Source organism: Schistocerca gregaria, chromosome 8 (assembly GCF_023897955.1).
Source record: "Schistocerca gregaria isolate iqSchGreg1 chromosome 8, iqSchGreg1.2, whole genome shotgun sequence".
NCBI classification, from domain to species: Eukaryota; Metazoa; Arthropoda; class Insecta; order Orthoptera; family Acrididae; genus Schistocerca; species Schistocerca gregaria.
The window spans coordinates 329,127,035-329,148,660 of record NC_064927.1 but is presented as its reverse complement, the minus strand read 5'-3'; the positions used below and the strand labels follow the sequence as shown (position 1 = coordinate 329,148,660).

Here is a 21,626-nt window from a genome sequence, read left to right as displayed (position 1 = left end):
CCTGTTCCGTTCTGGTCAAGCCCACTGGTCGCTGTCGACCGCTCTCGTTGCGCTCACACCCGTGGTTCACATTTTCACGCGCACAACCTTCCGAAATGTTCAGAGTTTAATTAGATTGCTGTGCAATTGCTTAAGCTCTGTTATTTAAGTTCATGTCTCTAATGTTGAAAATACAAACGCAACGGGATGCTAATGAATGTAGCGCGAGGTTACAAACCGTCGGGAAAGAAAAAAAAATTAGTACACCTGGAAGGAGGATGTCGATTTTGATCCGATGACAGCACGTACCAACTGGGGTGTTAGTAAATGTACTGGTAAAGATTTAAACGTCGTCCGCCAACTGATACCGTAGTGGCATAGCTACCAAAGCGGCATCTCTGCCTACCATTTAATATAAAATGCTCGCAGCCAGTAGGCTCAGAGTGGAGCAAACGTGTGAAGCGAGTAGGCAATCACGCCACAGAGATTCCAATTGAAAGAAAAACAGCTCTAGGTCACTATTTTTAACAATTTAACCTGGTTTAGACACTGCTAGGAGTGTCTTCTTCAGAATTTAAAACAAAGAATGGTCTACATTCCATAACATGGTCACAGAATAATGACTAAAACGTTTTGCAACCTGCACCACGCAAGTAACGAGCACCCCTTAGTGGCTCGCCATCACAATTTTCTTTATCTTAAATATCTTTGTGACTAATGCCCTTTTGGCACATTTATTATTTTATAAATGACATATAAATACTGTCAGTCTTTTACGATGATTCCGTACTTATACCCTAACATACGTTTTTAGTCATTATTCTGTGACCATGTTAGAGAATATACACCATTCTTTGTTTTAAATTCTGAATAAGATACTCCTAGCAGTGTCGAAACCAGGTTAATTTCTTAAAAATAGTGACCGAGGGCTGTTTTTCTTTCAATTGTAACTATTCACGTTCTTTGAACGTGCACTCATGTGCAAAATTTTGCCACAGAGATTCACTCGTTCTTACTACAGCGAGTTAGAAAGGAGTCATTCTGTGGCCTCTTGAGTGGCGTCATGCTCCATTTGGAGAATCGCCTCACAAGTTAAAGGTGTTGTGTCACTTGGGCAACGATGCTGGCATCAGTGGTCGTGCAAACATCCCCACACCCGTAGACGAGGTTTCGGACGTCCACAAAGCACAGACGGGCACCAGGATCGTCATATTGTAACGGCAGCAGTCGCAGATCCTACAGCTACCACAGTACAGAAAGGAGGGCTTGTAAGCCCAGACGTGTCAACACGTTATTAGCAGTGGGACTGCGGGCACCATACCTGTAGCCACACGCCGGCTGTACAAGTTGTACAAAGGTAATCCCAAAAGTAAGGTCCCCTATTTTTTTTATATAAGTACAGAACTCTGTGTGTGTGGCAGTTGGTCACTGGTTTGGCAGCCGTTGAGAATGGAGCTCCCGTTGGATGTTACCGCCAAGTGCGAATTGCGCGCAGTTATTCGGTTTTTGAACGCAAAGGGCACTGCGCCGATTGAAATCCATCGCCAATTGACGGAAGTGTATATTGAGTCGTGCATGTACGTCAAAAATGTTCCTAAGTGGTGTAGAGAGTTTGCAGCTGGTCGGACCGAAATTCACGACAAACAAAGGAGCGAGAGACCGTCAATTTCTGAGGAGACAGTGTTGAAGGTTGAGCAAACCATGCGTGAAGATCGGCGGATCACCCTGGATGGTCTCCGCACGTTGGTTCCTGAGGTTTCCCGTAGCACCGCTCACAGAATTTTAACGGAAACATTGAACTACCGGAAGGTGTGCGCTAGATGGGTGCCACGCATGCTGACTGAGGACCACCTGCGGCAACGAGTTGATACTTCCCGCGTATTTCTTCACCACCTTGCAGCCTAACAGGACAACTTTCTGGACTCAATTGTCACGGGTGATGAAACCTGGGCATATCACTTTACATCTGAGACCAAACAACAATCACGCCAGTTGCGGCATCCTTCTTCTCCAAAGCCGCGGAAATTCAAACAAACACGGTCTACCGGTAAAGTCATGACAACCTTTTCTTGGGACCAATATTAACGCTGACAGGCACTGTGAGACTCTGAGAAAACTCAAACGGGCAATTCAGAACCGGAAAAGAGGAATGTTGAACAAGGGCGTACACGTTCTCCATGATAACGCTTGTCCACACATCGCTCGGCAAACCGTTGCTCTCCTGCAAGAGTTTCAGTGGAACATAACCACCCACCCACCCTATAGTTCTCACGACGAGGTGAAAGACGAGGTTCATAACTTTCTGAACAGCATGGCGGCGAGCTGGTATGACATGGACATACAAAAACTGCTACAGCGTCTACAAAACTGCATCGACAGAAATGGTGATTATATCGAAAAATAGCTAAATGTTCAAGCTGTAAACTGATGTGGAAATAAACAGGTCTATGTACTTATGAAGAAATAGGAGACCTTTCTTTTGGGAGTACCCTCGTACCTTATAAGATATTTAAAGTGGATTCGCACTGTTTAGTATGTGTCCAGCATATGTACACAAATGTACTGTTGTGTACCGTATTTCCATCATGTAACAATCATCTGTGAGCAATATGGTCTTTTGGACTAGATGATGTGTGTTTTTAAATATTTTAGCGATGACAAACGTTTATAATCTGCTGAGTTTTATCCACTTGACATCTTGTGCCAGAGGTTCAGCGTAAAATGAACAGGTTTTATTACCAAAAAAAAAACATAAGACCTGAAGATAACGGTTAAGACTGTTGAAACCGGTATTTACAATGTAGGAAGTGTTGGAAGTTCTTTAAGACCGTCCACGGATGATACATTTGTATGTAAGAAAACATCAATTCCAGAAGACAGTACTGATTTGCAGAATGACCTACAGAGGATTAATGAATGGTGCAGGCTCTGGCAGTTGTCTGTGAACGTGAATAAATGTAAATATTGCGCATAAGCAGGAAGAGAAATCGACTATTGTACATCTAAACTACTTAAGACAAATTGCTTCGTACAGTATCTAAAGTAAAATACCTAGGGGTAATTATCCAGAGCGACCATAAGTGGAACGACCACATAAAACAAATAGCAGGAAATGTATATGCAAGACAAATTCATAGGCAGAATCTTACGAAAATGTACCTCACCCACGAAAAAGTGGCTCAAGAAATACATCTTCGACAGCCTCTTGAGTGTTGCTTATCACTCTGGGACCTATACCTTATAGGCCTAAGGGAAGAATTTATCCAACGAAGAGCGGTGCGTTGCGTCACTGAATATTTTAGTTGACGTGAGAGGGCTAGACAGCTACTCAGGCGTTACAAGAGAGGCGTTGTGCATCACGGAGGTTTACTACTGTAATTTCTAGAGAGCACTTTCCGGGAAGAGTCGGACATATTACTTCCTCCCACATACATCTTGCAAAATGGCAGCGACTAGAAGATTGGAGAAACTGGAGCTAATATAGAAGCTTATCGACAATACTTCCCACGCCCCATTCGCAATTGGAACAGGGAACGGGTAATCTGTTTGTCGCACAAGAAATACCCTCCGCCACACACCATTAAGTAGCTTGGCAGAATGATGATCAGACATGTGATACAAAATGTCGTTCCTGTGCGATGAAAAATCTTAGTGTAGAGTTTTTAGCACATCTGAGACACACTTGTGCTACCTAGAATATATAAGCTTATTTCCCGTCACGACTGCACGACAATTATTTGATGACCGATTTCTGTTTTTAAGAGCATCTTCAGATCTGTAGTGTCAGTGTGCGAATGTAGGCGTACGTGCCAATAGCAAAAGGAACGTGAAATGGAAAAAATGTTGGTGCTGTCCTCATCTGCACACCGTAAGGTGGCTTTCACAGTGCAGACAAGTACATTGTTCTGCAGAACTGAAGGACGAGATATATAAAGTAACATAACATATTAACAACACGGTGGAAATGAGTTAAAGTCCGGAATGACGTTGCCAGAGGTCTCCCAGTCGTGCACGGAAAGCTGGTGTAAGGTGAGCGTGATTATAGCGTCAAATGGGGCTGAGGATGTCAAATTAAACACCTTTCAGCCGTCAAATTTCAACGTTATTTTATTAGGCAACCAGATTCGGCGCTTTATTACGGTATCTTCAGGCCCCTGACCGACGTGTAGGAATAATCTACCTCGCTTGTGATCCAAGCAGGGGCCAGCAAGTAGATATCTACTTGCTACAGTGACCACTGTAGCAAGTAGATATCACCCGCCGACTGTTCGATCACAAGCGAGGTAGAGTATTCTTACACATCGGTCAGGGGCCGGAAAATGGCGTAATAAGGTGCCGAAACTAATTGCCTAATAAAATAAGGTTGAAATTTGACGGCTGAAAGACGTTTAATTTGACATCCTGAATCGAACAGCCGAGTCCCGCGATCATCGCTAAAAAGATGGACATACTGAGATCAAATGGGGCTGGTCCTGCTCCATGAGACATTTATAGAAATGGGAAAAGTCAGTTTGTGTCAATTCGCGAGCAGTTACGCCACACTACTGCGATGCTCTCCATTGCAACAAGGACCGAAGACATTTGGCGGGCTTCAAAAGTAAAGAATTATCGGGAAGCTGAAGGAATGACAAGGTGTGACGAGCGGAGCCCAGGAGTTTCGTATTACTCACAGCATTCTTTCACGAACACGTTGAGCGATCCGGAACACAAGCTTTGCTCCCCGAAGGAGCAGAGCTGGTCGAACACAGCCAACTACAGCAGTAGATGACCACTACATAGTGTAACAGGTAAGAGGGGACCAACCATAAACATCGGCTGCAGATGGAGCAATATTTAACAGGACGGTGAGGCACGCAATCTCACGATCCACGGTGGCTCGGTGTCGGCATAAGGGTGGTCCCTTCGCCCGACGGCACCGTTTGCGATGGTGCCAAAAGAACGAGGACTGGACCAACCGGGTGTGGGACCGCGTGCTATCCTAGTATGAGAACAGATTCAGCCTGAGTAGGGATTGTGTACGTACCCTCAAATGGTTGTTTTGGTGTTCTGGTGTTTCGTGGGCGTTCTAGCCTCCAGATCTCTGGACACGGCACACTCACCGGTTAGAGTTATTGTAACAGTACTCCTTCCACATGTGGGTCCATTTAGAGGTGTATTCGGTCCGGACTTCATTTCTATGGCAGACAACTGGCAGCCGCATCGAAAAGCGCATGTGGAGGTGCTCTTCGAACGAAAGAATATTCGGCGAATGGACTGGCCTGCCCGTTCACACGATTTAAATCCCATCGGGCAGGTGTGGGATACACAGGGGTGAGGTATTGCGGCACGCGCGGGTGCACTGCCGGGCATCCAGCAGTTGTCAACGGCACTGATGGAGGGTTGGAACACCCTTCCACAAGAATTTCTTGCCAGCATTTTGGTCAGCATAGGAACACGTCCCAAAGCATGAATTGCCGTGATTGCACACCCTAATAAGAATCATGTCCTGCCTTTATTCAAAATGGTTCAAATGGCTCCGAGCACTATGGGCCTTAACTTCTGAGATCATCAGTCCTGTAGAACTTAGAACTACTTAAACCTAACTAACCTAAGGACATCACACACATCCATGCGCGAGGCAGGATTCTAACCTGCGACCGTAGCGGTCGTGCGGTTCCACACTGCAGCGCCTAGAACCGCTCGGCCGCTCCTGCCGGCCTGCCTTTATTAATGCCCAGTGGAACATCACAAATCGCGGTTACTTCAGTGAAATTATTATCAATGAATAAAAGTGTCCGGCCATCCTGATTTAGGTTTTCCGTGATTTCCCTAAATCGCTTCAGGCAAATGCTGGGATGGTTCCTTTGAGAAGGCACGGCCGACTTCCTTCCCCATCCTTCCCTAATCCAATGATACCGTTGACCTCTCTGTTTGGTGTCCTCCATCAAATCAACTCAATGAATAAAAGTGTCGCTTACGTTCGTCTCATTTCGTACACCATCCAGTTACCTTCTGTACTCTAGCAATTCGTTCTATGTACTGTCCAAGCTGCATCGAGTTATGTTACTTGTCAATGACACGTCATGCGGAAGTTACTTTCTTCCTCGAGTTTTGCATACCAGTGCAAAAGCGCCCACCTAAGCTCAGCCAGATGCACTCTGACGACACGGCGGTGGCCGGTATTTTCTCAGTAATTATGCCGGCGACAGATCCGCTATTATCGCCTGTTAAGACGCCACAAGCGGTGGACAGCTAGGAGCGGAACCCTTTAAAGGTCGCGCGCTGTCCGAGGGCAGAGTGCTGTTCCTGATAGCGGACGCCTCGAAATTAATAAAGGGAGCCAAGCGCGGCGCGCACTTTATCTGCCAGCTTCAGCTCTGCGCTCGTGAAATTCCAGAGGGGGCTCACTACAGGCGGCGGAATGCGTGCGGCTTCCTTTGAGAGAGAAAGAGAGAGAGAGAGAGACAGGCGGGCGCCGCCGCCGTTCTTTGCTCCGCTTGTATCGAAGAAACAAATTATCGGAAATTGGCGTGGGGACACGCTCGCCTCGCTGCTCCCGCTACGGTGCAAGGAAACGTAAAAGATCCGGCGGCAGTTCTTTGCAGCTGTATTTCCTGTAGGTGAAAAGTCGCAGCCCAAAACATTTTCCGATGTGGACGGTTATTGTTCAGTGGTTCGATTCTGTAGAGTCGCGCCGACGGAGATCATTTTGAACCTTGTGTTACTGTGTAACAAACGTTCACTCCTCCTGTGGAGTGCTTCATACCATCTTGATATTTGGTCCAGCTGCATTTTGCAATACAGATTTGCGACTGCAGTAATTGAGAAAAAACTTAGACGAGTCATTCTGCCGGCCGCAGTGGCCGAGCGGTTATAGGCGCTACAGTCCAGAACCGCGCAACCGCTACGGTCGCAGGTTCGAATCCTGCCTCGGGAATATATTTGTAGCTCGAGGGGTCAATGATGTACTTGCGTACTAAAATTGGACCGATACAGACAAGATTAGCATCGCCCCTATGCAAGGATGACACCCAAAATCTTGACGTGTTTCACAGTAGCAGGATGCCAAACTACCAGTCCAAAGGAAAATTGTTAGATACCGAGTCAGTCCTAGGATTTTATATATGTTATTTATCACTTCTTTGTCCTCTGTAAACCCTTCTTATTGAAAAACATATGCCGAGTTGTACTGTGGTTTAGAGTCCATGATAAATTGTAGGAATCCCTATAATTATCTGTGAAAGTCAGTTCGAAAGTTCCACAGGTGGCTGGAGTTTATGTATGTTTACATCTTTGCCACTACAGCATTAGCTATAGGCTTTAATTCAACCAAAGAGCCTTGTACCTGAGTACATGTAAGCAGTAGATGTCTATGGCAATCTAGTTCAGATTGGTCTTCCACCCACGTTTCTTTTTCTTTCTTTTCATCTCATTGGTTCGTTGAACCATACTGCCAACAGCGTGGTAGATATATGTAAAACAAAAACGCTGATTAACCGGCCCCTACAGAGGCTGTTTTATGCAGCCCGCAATGTTATATCTAATCTTCAAACACAAAGCGGGAGTATTTCATATTATCTCCCTCACTATGCGCAAACAACTAGTTCTAGAGAAAAAAATGAAAAGGGTCCTTTTGTAGGAAATTTAATGTAGTCAAATTTTGTACTAAGATACGTCCTCCCTGCAAACCACGGTTTTCGAATTACTCGAGAAAAACTTACGAAAGTGACTTTCAAACACACCCCTAGCCCCACAATCACCTCTCCCCACGCAGGATTTCTAGTCTGTTGTTCGGGCGCTCCCGCCTGCTACTGTACAAAAATTTCCGATTTCACGAACTATTCCCTATAGTCCACCGTTTTTTGTTTGTATTGTACAGGCTATTACCCACCACCATAGTCGGCTACTTCGTTAACATTATTAATTTAAACGTGTGGGTGAGGGTGATGAAAGGTAAGTAGCTTTAATAAACATTACGCTAAAGTAAGTTATACTGAAAATTCGGACCAGATTAATTCCTTACAAGCACACTAGTTTCGTAGAGATCAGGCCTAAAGAATACAACGATGTAATTGTTTATTTTATTTTGCGAAAATTCACGTAATTGTTAGGTAAAATTTACACGAATGTCAGTTTTACAATTTCTAAGTGCTCGTCTAAGCCGATGCCATAATATGGACAATCTACTAAGATCAAAATTGTGGAATGTGGGAAATCATTCGTACAGTCGCAAATGTTTGTGGGAGGTAGAGCCATGAACAAAATACCAGGAATCCTGTCCATAGTGTGCAGAACATGGGAGCCGGGATGCGTTTAAGGTCACTTTTGTACGTTTTTAATTAGAAAACTACGGCCTCTAACGAAAACGTATTCCAATATAACTTAACTACATTAAATTTGATACAAAAAATCCTAGTCATTTTTTATGCACGACAAATAGTTTGCACGTAGCGAGGGAGAAAATATAAAAATCTCGCCCGTGATTTTTGGAAACCAGTTATAACATTGCGGGTTGCATAAAACGACATCAGTAGGGGCAGCTGATTCATCCTGTATACGCAGGGAAGTCATAATATAAATAGTCGAAACAATGATTCAAATTGTAACAATGTTCCAAAGCTACAATTCATACAGCATGATTCTGAGATATTACAAACTTTGAGGGATGATGTGGAGAAGTATAACTACATCAAGCTAAGATAAGAAACCGTGGTCTGGAAACGAGCGAGTCAGAAGTTATAAGCGAAAATCATTATGATAACTCTGACAGTGAAGTACATGGATCGATACTGTTGCTACTTAGACCTTACAGTGGACACGTTAGAGAGGTGGTAGTAAGGATAAAAACCAATACCAGTAAATATGGTCTCTAAAACGCACACCTTCAGAGCCATGGGCTCTTCTTCGTAGAAGATACATGTTTCACGTTGGCGAAGATGAACAGCTGCTACTGGCTCTTACGGTATCTATTCTAAAGCCCCTGAATTTCTTGTTTTGATCCTTAATACTAGCTCTGAAAGTTGCCTGCCCTTCCGCCTTAGTAGCAACAGTCCGGCACATACAGGGTGCTACAAAAAGGTACGGGCAAACTTTCAGGAAACATTCCTCACACACAAAGAAAGAAAATATGTCATATGGCCATGTGTCCGGAAACGCTTACTTTCCATGTTGGAGCTCATTTTATTACTTATCTTCAAATCACATTAATCATGGAATGGAAACACACAGCAGCAGAACGTACCAAACACTTTGTTACAGGAAATGTTCAAAATGTCCTCCGTTAGCGAGGATACATACATCCACCCTCCGTCGCATGGAATCACTGATGCGCTGATGCAGCCATGGAGGATGACGTATTGTATCACAGCCGTCCACAATACGAGCACGAAGATTCTCTACATTTGGTACCGGGGCTGCGTAGACAAGAGCTTTCAAATGCCCCCATAAATGAAAGCCAAGAGGGTTGAGGTCAGGAGAGCGTGAAGGCCATGGAATTGATCCGCCTCTACCAATCCATCAGTCACCGAATCTGTTGTTGAGAAGCGTACGAACACTTCGACTGAAATGTGCAGGAGCTCCATCGTGCATGAACCACATGTTCTAGCAGCACATGTAGAGTATCCCGTATGAAATCATGGCGGTGAATGGAGGAAATACAGTACAGAATGACGAAACTAAAATGAGCTCTAACATGGAAATTAAGCGTTTCCGAACACATGTCGACATAACATATTTTCTTTATTTGTGTGTGGGGAATGTTTCCTGAAAGTTTGGCTATACCTTTTGTAATACCCTGTATATTCCACAGTCAGTGTCACACATTAAAGCCAAAGAATAGTCTGACATTTGCGATGTTTCGCATCTTTCCATCTTTTAATAAGTTTAACTTTGTAAGTTTCACAAGTAAGTTTCAAGGTCAAAGAAAGGCAACGGCACAGCACCTCCAAGAGAACCATGTTAGTAAAACACTGCGGTGGTCAAACCAACCTACGTATTGATTACAGTTTTACCTTTTTTGTATTCCATATGCCTCGATTGGTGCAATTCCTTTTAACCTCTTCCTGTGGTCTTAGTAAACTGCTTATTTGCTTATGTATTTGTTTTAATTGGTTACCTTGTGGTTGCAGGCTCCCTTTAACGTCTAATCAGGCATCTGTAGAGATACTCTTCGCAGCTGACAAGAGGATGCGGATAGAAAATAAGTTACAAACACAAATAATAGCAAACGGAATGTACAGATGAACGCTGTACTAGACGCAATTACTGTACGTTAATGAAAAGAAACTCCGTCAAAAGGAAAAACATGCAAGCTCCAAATGGTTCAAATGGCTCTGAGCACTATGGGACTCAACTGCTGTGGTCATCAGTCCCCTAGAACTTAGAACTACTTAAACCTAACTAACCTAAGGACATCACACACATCCATGCCCGAGGCAGGACTCGAACCTGCGACCGTAGCAGCAAGCTCCAGAATGCGACATTCAGCTTAGTACGCTTCCTAATTTGTCGATTAGTGTAATAGTAATAACTTATTATAATACAAAAATCTGACACTGCAATGCAGTTATCAAAGAAGACTCGTTATTTTGTCTAAAACACGCACATTTCACATAAAAGACGACATGGAAAACAGTCTGAAGGAGAATCACAAAATTGGGAGAGATATTCTGCCTAAACAGAACGTTCAAAGAGAAAAAAATTATCCAACATCGCGGCATATATCCGGAAAAAACATCAAAATTTTATGGAAAGATGCACAAACTCCCAACTCGAAGACTTAGGCAAAAACTTTTAACGCATACCGAACGACTGAGAACTATACTCTGTATTCAGTAAGTCTAAAATGTGGGTAGACCATGAAGGTTTTATACACACGCTATTGAAGACAAGAAACTGAAATATAAGGAGCGCAGTCGAACGAAACCGTATATATATATATAAAATCAAAAAAGGAAGAAAATGGATAATCTCGTAATGTGATGATAAACAGAACATGTTTTTGTATTATAACGATAAACAGGTCCGCCTCGATGTCTGAGCGGTCAGCGTGACGGAATGTCGTGCAAAGGGGATCGGGTTCGATCCCCGGCTGGGTCGGAGATTTTTTCCGCCCAGAGACTGGGTGTTATGTTGTCATCATCATCATCATCATCATCATCATCATCAAAATCATCATCCAACGTGGTGGCGATAGGAAGGGCATCCGACCATCCCTTAAATTAATAATGCCAAATCCGATCCTAACCAAGCCGTCCCTGAGAAACTGCCGGACAAAGGCAAAAGGAAAAGAAGATTATAACGATGAACACACATCTCAAAAATGTTACGTTCCTGTCACATAGGAATAATTATGTATTAAAAGGAAGACGTGGCAGCGCTACGGAAAGATTTAAATCTGGAGAGGGAGTTAGATGGGCCGGGGAAGGGCAAGAAATAACAAGAAGAAATCAACAAGAGAGCTAATGCGTGGACTTAAAATGGGGAAAGACGTTGATTTGTAGTGCAAAAAGCGAAAACATTGCAAGAAACATATGTTGCATTATAGTTATGAACAACTGATAGGAATCTGATATGCGAGTAATCCACTGACCAACGTACGTCACCGGGCATGTAGATCACGTCAGTTATCAGTTCGCGTCCATCCTAACATAAAGAGCGTTAACATGATTAAACAACCGAATGTTGCACAGACACTGACGGATACCTCTAGACACCTGGAGCCTTCGTTTTGCAATGAACTGTATCTCAGTAAGAATAGCTTGGTAGGACGAGTCACTGGACTAGTTTCTGTATTATACTAGATGAAAATATCTATCTAATTTTTGAATTTTATGTAGACAAAAGAGTGATTTCTATATATGCTGTGACAGTCTGTTTTCCCTACGTGTTGTATGCTCATTGAGAATTATGCAACGGTATTTTACAGTTTCTCATAGAATAATGAGGTACCACCAAAACAAACGTGGAGGAACGGCTGACAAAAATTGTCCCTGATCGACTCACGCTGCGGCATAATTAGAGAGTTTATATTCAAGATAAGAGAAGCGATATTTTTAGGGTCGATACTTTGGTTCTTCCACATCCAAGCCAGAAAAATGTACAGCCACATTGGGAGGAAAACAATGAACCAATGACTGTACTGTGAGATTCTACATGAGTGTATCGAGTAAAATCAAACAGCTTCATTTTCAAAAGTAAAGCATTGAAATCTGTAGTCGGAATGCCTTGCTGATACAAAAAATTTTTGGTGTAGACGCTGTTGGAGAGCTTTGATGTAGGTTAGAAATACAATTGTGTAATACACAACTGCAATACTTCACTTTTATAAAAGAACGTGTAACAGCCATCACTAGTAAACATCAAACACGCTTGTGCCTAAACTGTTCTCTCACTTTGAATTCAAATGAGAAAACAAGGCTGACACAGGTATGTTTGATGTTTAGAAGACATGGTTATTACACATAGGGTGCTGTATTAAGAATGAAATTTTTAGAAGTGTCTCTGTGCATTGAATTGTGCGGTGCATATTTTAATAGTTTTTCGGGACTCGAAGATGAACAGATTCATGAAATACATGGAACGTCTTTAAAAAAAAATGTATTAGTACAGTTATGTTCAATACAATTCGATTTTCAACCATAAATAAATGTTGCAATAGTCGCTCCTCGTCTCTCCATAGCTTCTCTTACACAGTTGGTCAGTTTAATTACTGGAACTGCTGTGTTGCACGCATTTTTAATATTCATTCCTCTTCCTGCAGCAATGCTCGAAATTATATTTTGGAAATGTGGGCTTAGTCGCTCGACATGATAGAAAGAAAATAATGCGCTCTACATGAAAGAAAGAAAATAATGCTACTCACTTCGTATTCAACACGTGCACAAACTCAGGATATCACAAAAATTGACGAGTGGCACTTTTCAAAGGGGATGCGACGTTGTGAAATGTATTCGTACGTCATTATCTTCCCTCCGTTGCTTTACCATCTGTGCTTTGTACTGTTTTATTCTCCACAATTTATTTCAACTACTCAGGTAATACTTTTAGATATAAACTTACATTTAGTTCCCATTATACATATTGCAACTTTTTGTGTGCGAGATGAACCATTAGTCTAATTCTGACTTCTTGCTGTCACCGTGGCATTACAGTTTGGTTCTTATTGATTACGTGGTGTCATGCGTCATCTTTCGACCATTATTATGAGCATTTCCCTTGGGTTACTATTTTTGTTTCTGGCAGTCACGGCAAAAATTTTTCTTTCTTCTGTCTTTGCAATACTTGCTGTAAATTTGAAAACGCATTTCTGAGTCGTCAAGTTGGTAATTATTATCTCAGACATATCGTTTTGCCAAGTGATTTTGTTCAGATTTCTAATTTTATAGCGCCGACCTCACAATTTAGTATTCATTGAACCTACTAGCTTTGCTCCTATATTCTTTACCGATACTTTGATTAATTCTACTCATTTGTCGTTGGCTGTGAGCTCCACTCTTGTCGGGTATATTTCTAAGAAGGCTCTAGCCTTTCGTGTAGCCGTACAACTCGGCAATAAAAATTCCTCATGGGTTTGTCTTATTGACGTTAAGAAAACAGGGAACTAAAACTCCCTACAGTTCCAAGAGTTTTTACTCCGAATTGGTATTACAGAGTCTGCTAGTGACTTACTGGATAAACAACACAATGAGACGTCATAAACTACACAGTAATTATAAACGATTTCAAGCAAGTTTTTCCCTGACTGTTACACAATATTTTAGACGAAGCGTTCATTATTTTTTATTCTTTCTTCTTCTCTCTTTCTTCCTTTCTGTCGGACGCCGTCTGAATGTTAAACCACTTGCTGTCGCTGCAGCTTCGAGACACTGATTCACATGTAACAAGGTATGATATTTTATAATTAAAAAAAAATGTCCACTCAGTTTCGTACCATTAGTTGCTTCTGTGTAGAGAGCACTGCGTTAACAATAAGATTTTTTCGTGTTTTGATGGTGTTTGTGATACTGGTGGAGGCGGTCGACGACGACGTACAGGGTATTTATAAAGTCGTGCTATCACTTCAATAAGTAGTAACTTGGAAATTATTAGAGCATCCTAGTTTGTTGTACAACGTCCAACAGCTCTCAAGTATTTCTTTCCTTATTCTTTTGTTGCAAATTTGACTTGGAGTGCATTAATATGGCGACAGACCAGCAGAAGGCGCAATGTCTCGTAAAATCCAAATCTGCGGCAGAGGTACTGTGGAATTATCGACGCCGGTATAGGAGGACACCAACGACAAAACGAAGAATATGAGGTCGTTCAAAAACTTTAAAGAGTCCTTCCTCTAAGTGAACGTACCCTATGCCTCAAGCGCGTGTTGACAGAGTGCATCTTGCATTTCAGCCCAGCCCACAGATTTCAATTCGTCGTGCATTACTTGAACTGCAGGTAGGTGGGTCAACTGTCCAGAAAATGTTACGTAAGCCGTTACGGATTTCTGTGTTCAAAGTGCAAATGTTCCAAGAACTACAGCCCAACGAACTTCCTCTCCGGTATGCATGCAATTATGTCTGCATCTACATGGATACTCGGCTATTCACACTAAAGTCACTGGCAGAGTATTCTTCGAACCACCTTCAGACCACTTTGTCAGTCCACACTCTAACAGCGCTTGGGAAAACTGAACACATAAATCTTTCTTTACAAGCTCTGATTTCTCTTATTTTATTATATTTGTCATTTCTCCCTATGTAGGTAGGCGACAATAATTTTCACATTCAGAACAGAAATTTGGTGGTTGAAATTTCGTGAAAAGATCTCAGCGCAATGAAAAACACGTTTGTTATAATGACTGCTATCTAAACTCGCTTATCATATCCGTGACATTCTCTCCCATAATTGGCGTTAGAGCAGAACGAGTTGTGCTTCTTTGAACTTTATCAATCACCTCCATCAATCCTATGTGGCAAGGATCCCATACGGTACAGCAGTACTCCAGTAGAAGACGAACAAGCGTAGTGTAGGCAGTCGGTTCAGTAGACCTGTCGCATCTCCTACGAATTCTGCCAATAAAATCCCGCATCTCGTGGTCGTGCGACAGCGTTCTCGCTTCCCACGCCCGGGTTCCCGGGTTCGATTCCCGGTGGGGTCAGGGATTTTCTCTGCCTCGTGATGGCTGGGTGTTGTGTGATGTCCTTAGGTTAGTTAGGTTTAAGTAGTTCTAAGTTCTAGGGGACTGATGACCTAAGATGTTAAGTCCCATAGTGCTCAGAGCCATTTGAACCATTTTCTGGCATTAAAATGTTTGGTTTGCCTTCCCCAAAACATTATATATGTGATCTTTCTAATTTAAGTTGTTCACAATTGAAATTACTACGTATTTAGTTAAACTGACAGCCTCTAAATTTGTGTGATTTATAATATAACTGAAATTTAATGGATCTCATGTGCATGATCTCAAACTTTTTCTTATTGAGAGACAATTGCAACTTTTCATATTTGCTTTTGACCTTACGATAACTTTACAAGATGGAAAATGACAGTATCATCTGCGAAGCATATAAGAGTGCTGCTCAGATTGTCCCCTAAGTCGTTTATGTAGGTTAGGAGCAGCAAATGGCCTACAATACTTTCTACAATTGTATAACTGAAGCGATACTCCATAGGCACGTAGAAGTCTCTTGTGAAGACCTGTGTCAAAAGCCTTCTGGAAATCTAGAATTGGAATCATTTTGAGATCTCATGTCCACAGAAGTCATTACTTCATGCGAATAAAGATCTAGTTGTATTTCACAAGAATGATATTATCTGAATCCGTGATGACTGTGTTTCAATAGACCGTTACCATCGAGGTAATCCACAGAGTTCGAATACAATATATGTTCCAGAATTCTACTGTTGATATTAGTAATACTGGTCTGTAATTCAGTGGATTACTTCTGTTTCCTTTCTCAAATACTGGCGTGACCTGCGCGACTTTCCGGTGTTTTGGTAATGATTTTCGTTGAGCGAACGATTGTATATGATTATTTAGTATGGGGCTGTTGTATTGGCGTACTCTGAAACTAACCCTCCAGGTGTGTTATCTGGACCGGAAGATTTTCCTTTATTAAGTACATTAAGCTGCTTCGCTAAACCGAGAATATCTACTTCTAAGTTACTCAAGTTGACAGTTTTTCTCGATTCGAACTTCGTATTCTATGGCAAAGGAATTTTGGAAAATTGAGTTTAAATAACTCAGCTTTAGTTATATTGTCATCGGTAATATAACCATTTACATCACGCAGTGAATGTATTTACCGTCTCCTGCCGCTGTTGTACTTTACATACGACCAAGATGTATTTGGAATTTCTATCAGATTTCGAGAGAGTTTTGTTGTGGAAGCTACTTCGTGTGTTCCATACTGGCGTCCAAGCATGCTGAAAATGACTGCGTGAAAAGTGTTCCTGTTTTCAGATGATGGAATAACTTAGTTGGACAATTTAATCGCAGGAACATAATGATTTGGGGTTCAGAAAACCCGCAAAACGCACGTGTGTTTATCCGTGATAGCCTGAGGCTTAATGTATGGTGTTGCCTAATGCACGACAGGACCCAATTTTCTTCGCAGAGGAAACCATAACGGAAAATGTTTACCCGGACACGCTCCAACAGTTCCTGCTACCACAGATCGAAGAGCTACAGGCGGCTATCATCTTACATGATGTTGGTGCACTCCCACGTTGGACTCTGAATTTGCGGGGTGTGATGGCTGACACATTCCCCAGGAGATGAACGGATGGTGACAGTCCTATCGCAAGGCCATATGCTCTCCCGATGTCACGGCATTAGACTTCTTTTTATGAGGGTACGTCAAGGATCATGTGTGCACAACACCAGTCAGTGACACGCTCCACTGATTCGTGTGGGACAGATAGCAAGAAGAACTGCCGATGCTGCAGTGTTGAACCTTACATGGCAGAACTCGCCTTGATGGTCTGCCAAGTACAGAACAATTGTAGCACAACAGGAAAAAAATTACAACTGCTAAACGTTTTACAACAAACCACTCCAATAGTTTCCCAATTAACGACTTTCTGAAATCATAGCGTGACTTTACGGATTTCTGTTTATCATGTTAGCATTCCGGTTCCTATGGGTTTATTTATCGATTGTCATTTTTGTTTGTAGTTCACTGTTGCTATGTGCGTTTACACACTGTCATTTTGTAACATGTGGATAGTGTGCGTGCTAGAAAATGGAGTGCCAAGTGGAGAAATCGGAACATTTCCGACATATTCTTCTATCTGAGTTCAATAGAGGCGTGCCAGCAGCGGAGGCAGTCAAAAACATTTGCGTCACGTGTGGGGATAATGTCACTGGACAAAGTATGACAAGAAAATAGTTTACTCATTTTAAGGAGGATCGTTTTGACATCAGTGGCTCGCCACGTTCAGGGAGACTTTCGGGGTTTGATGGAGATCGTTTAAAGGCATTAATCCATAATGATCCACGTCAGTGCACTGGAGAACTGGCAGATGAGATAAACTGTGATCATTCCACCACCGTGTAACATTTGCATGCAATGGGAAGGTTCAGAAATCGGTTGTATGCTCTAAGCCAAAATCACAAAAATCGGCAGATGGCCATGTGTGCATGTCTGCTTGCTCGTCATCAATTGGCTCGTGAACAACACCGACCATTCCTATCCTGTATCGTTAACGGTGACGAGAAATTGTATCTTTTTTGCTAAAATAAGGAAAAGAAAGGAATGGTTGTGTCCAAATAAAGCTGCAACTATCCGTACAAAGGCATGCGGACATCCCCCATAATGTTCTGCATCTGGCGAAACAGCGACGGCGTGGTGTACTACGAATTGATTTCCCGAGGTGTAACCGTCACTGTGATATTTACTGTCAACAAATTAGACGTCTTACAGACGCAATCCAAGAAAAACGACCATGAAGATTCTGTGGAATGATTCTACTCCACGACATCGCCCGCCCGCATTCTACTAGACTGACAAAGTTGGGGAGTCATCCACACGCACTTTATTCATCTGAGCTTTCACCCTCAGATTTCCACCTTTTCCGCTGTTTATCGAATAACCTTCTAACCTTCACGGAATTTCCTTTCCAGATGTAAATGCGCTCCGAACATGGCTCAACGAATTCTTCCCCAGAAAAACACGTTATTTCTACAGTCGCGGAGTCGAAAAGTTACCCCGTCGTTGGCAGACTGTTATAAACAGTGAATTAAGAATTTATTAATGATGACTGAAGTGTATGTTACGTTTAACTGTTGTGATTGTTGTAAAACAAATCAAGAGTATATGGTCGATGAAGGGTTGAATGTCATTGTTCGTCATAATTGGAATTTGATTACTCCGTAAATAGTACAATGTCAAGGCTGTCAATTCAACTAAGTACCTGGGTGTTAAAATTACGAACAACTTCAGTTGGAAAGACCACATAGATAATATTGTGGGGAAGCCGAGCCAAAGGTTGCGTTTCATTGGCAGGACACTTAGAAGTCCACTAAAGAGACAGCTTACACTACACTCGTTCGTCCTCTGTTAGAATTTTGCTGCGCGGTGTGGGGTCGTTACCAGGTGGGATTGACCTAGGACATCGAAAGGGTGCAAAAAAGGGCAGCTTGTTTTGTATTATCACGTAATAGGGAAGGGAGTGTGGCAGATATGATACTCGAGTTGGGATGGAAGTCATTAAAGCAAAGGCGTTTTTCGTCGCGGCGATATCTATTTACTAAATTTCAGTCACCAACTTTCTCTTCCGAATGCGAAAATATTTTGTTGAGCCCAACCTACAGAGATAGGAATGATCATCAAAATAAAATAAGATAAATCAGAGCTCGAACAGGAAGGTTTAGGTGTTCGTTTTTCCCGCGCGCTGTTCGGGAGTGGAATGGTAGAGAGATAGGATGATTGTGGTTCGATGAACCCTCTGCCAAGCACTTAATTGCAGAGTAGTCATGTAGATGTAGAATAGGCTGCAAATAAATTGTAAATTTTTAAAATGTATCTGCAAACTGATTTGCTTTAGTAAGCTTTGCCAACATAAATTAAGATTGCAGCAATTTGTACGCCACGACCAAAGCAGAGAAAGAAATTTTATATCTAAAGATAGCTGGAACTGCCTACATCGTTCCGTTAATAAGTCATAAGCCTCTTAGTTTTTATGTATTTTTATTCCTTTTTTAGATCCTGTCGATTGCGGTTTATATATGTAATGTAGTGAATTTATTTATCAGCTTGGTCATTGTTCCATGAAATTGCGTGAGAAATGCAGGATGTCAATAATTTGGTGCCATGATACATCGGCACAGAGTCTTTGTGTTTTTTCAGGTGAATACTGGCGAAGTTTCATTCTAAAATACTGGCGAAAGTTGGGGATGGGCAAACGATACTCACGGCCGAACAAGCTCGAGATTTCCAACACACCGCAAACTTCAACAGAGTATCGAGTGCTGTTCGAACATTCACGTGACATTTGATTCATCCAGCGTGACAGAAAACAATCGTGGGAATAAAAAATTACCACAGGAGTAAACTATGATTCCGCTTGAAATTTGACAGTTTCGTGAAACGTGGGTTGGAATGGTAAGAAATCCTACCACCATACAACCTCCTTTTGTATTTGAACTAATTTACCTAGGAAGTTCTCGTGCAGTATTTATAGTTACACTATATAAGCATTTGTGATGATTTTTTATGTGATGCTAACAATCAAAAGCGAAAGCAATTTTCATTGAAATATATTACTCTACTCTCAACGTAATACAATGTCTTCTTTTGTTGTAATTGACTATAACAAATCACTAAGTGAGATACAAATGAGGATACCTGTTCACGCATTACAATAATGTGTAAAGAAGTTACCAGTTTTTAACCAGCTTTAAAACGGCCTCGTAGCATTCAGGTGAAACGAGGAAAGAAAACACTTGTGATCTGAATGTGTAGTAAAAGAAACATATAAAACTGACAGCTAAAGCTCTACAGTTACATTGAATCACCATTGCCATTATTTATTTATTAAATGCTGTGTTTACATACGAGCTCTACTATGAGCTCTACTCTATAAGGCACAGTATGTGTTTCACATTTATTTTTAGGATTAAAATCCATGAAACGTTATGTAAATAGTACCAACGGAAGTTGCTGGATAGTGCGGTGATTGAAAACTCTAACAAAGCCACATTTAGAGTGGTGCTGCAGCATAGCACAAGAGAATTCCATTTGAGACCCTGCTGGTGCATGCGTGGTGTAGTCAGTTGTCACAGCGCATGCGTTACTAGAGCGCATGCGCCTGCGCTACAAGTCTGTATGCTGCTGTGAGCGCCCTCCATGGTGAAAGCTCGCCTCAGCCATATCCGACCTGTCGTTTTCACACGGTAAAAATCGCAACACGACGCCGGCTATTCGGAGCGCGAAGTTGATCTATTACAAGATTCCATGTATTGTCTATCTGAGAACCTATACACGGTTGTCAGAACCAGTTTGGATAGCTTGTAAACGTGTTGCCGGGGACGCTGTGCTGAAAAATAACTGTTTAGAAAAAAATTCTATATTTTGCACCGTTTCAGAGTTATTTAGAATTGTACTTAGCCAATCGGATTGTCGTGCGCGCAGATTCAAGCAGCCTGCCAACAACATTGTTACCAAACTACCTCTTCGTTTGGTTTCCTCAAAGTCAAAAAACGTAGCTTTTGCTCATCTAGCTTAAATTTTATCTCTTCCGAGAAAGTCACATTTTAACACGTTATGAGCATTTGAACAAGTGGTAAGAGTATCACTGCATTTTAGCGCAACGACCAGATTGGTTAACTTCAATGCTAAATAACCCGGAAACGGCGCAATGTATCGAATTCTTAACAAGTATTTGTCGGCACAACCTATCCTGCAACTACGTTACAAGCTTTCAGATTGTTTCTGCGCTCCATGTATAATATTTGCCGCTACTACTTTCTACTGATTCTTAGATATATGATTGCACATTAACAAAACCCACAAAAATATCGCAATTTATTCCCTTTTACATATCGATTTCACTTCTGAGATAATTGCGCCCGTACATTCCGTGATGGAGCGAAACAGGGACGTTGTTACGGTTGCTTCTTCCACGCAGATGTGTGGAATATAAAATGCAATAATCATTACATATTTATTTACTGTGATCCAGCTTGATAACGGTCAAGTATGCGAAATTAGCTAGTAGCTAATTAATAAAACAAAGTTGTTATTTCAAAGCAAAAGAGCTTACTCAGGAAAAATTATTTCCGTCAAGAATATCGCGGCGGCTGTGACGCCACTTATACAAAAGATTGCAGACTCATGTAAAGCGACGAACTAAAATCAAAAAGGAAGAGGTTTTCAGAAGCAAGTAGGGTGATTATGGAGGACCGTGTAAGTAGGCTGTTTAGGTTTTTTTATTGGTAACGTCGCCGCCACGTAGCGCTCTGTATAAAAATTACTGGCTGTGCCGTGTGCAGTCTGTGGCTAGTTTGCATTGTTGTCTGCCATTGTAGTGTTGGGCAGCGGCAGCTGGATGCTAACAGCGCGTAGCGTTGCGCAGTTGGAGGTGAGCCGCCAGCAGTGGTGGACGTGGGGAGAGAGATGGCGGAGTTTTGAAATTTGTAAGAATTGATGTCATGAACTGATATATATATATTATGATTATTAAGGTAAATA

At 42.0% G+C, this 21,626-nt stretch overlaps 1 protein-coding gene and 1 non-coding gene across 2 annotated transcripts in view; one reads left to right on the top strand and one right to left on the bottom strand.

Annotated features, from left to right (window-relative positions):
* Positions 1-21,626, bottom strand: part of LOC126284258 (protein vestigial) — a 486,247-nt gene that overhangs the window by 23,208 nt on the left and 441,413 nt on the right. The gene's annotated exons all lie outside the window — the stretch shown is intronic.
* LOC126285659 (U6 spliceosomal RNA) lies at positions 6,913-7,017 on the top strand. Its single transcript, XR_007551670.1, has one exon. It is a non-coding gene; the product is annotated as a U6 spliceosomal RNA (small nuclear RNA).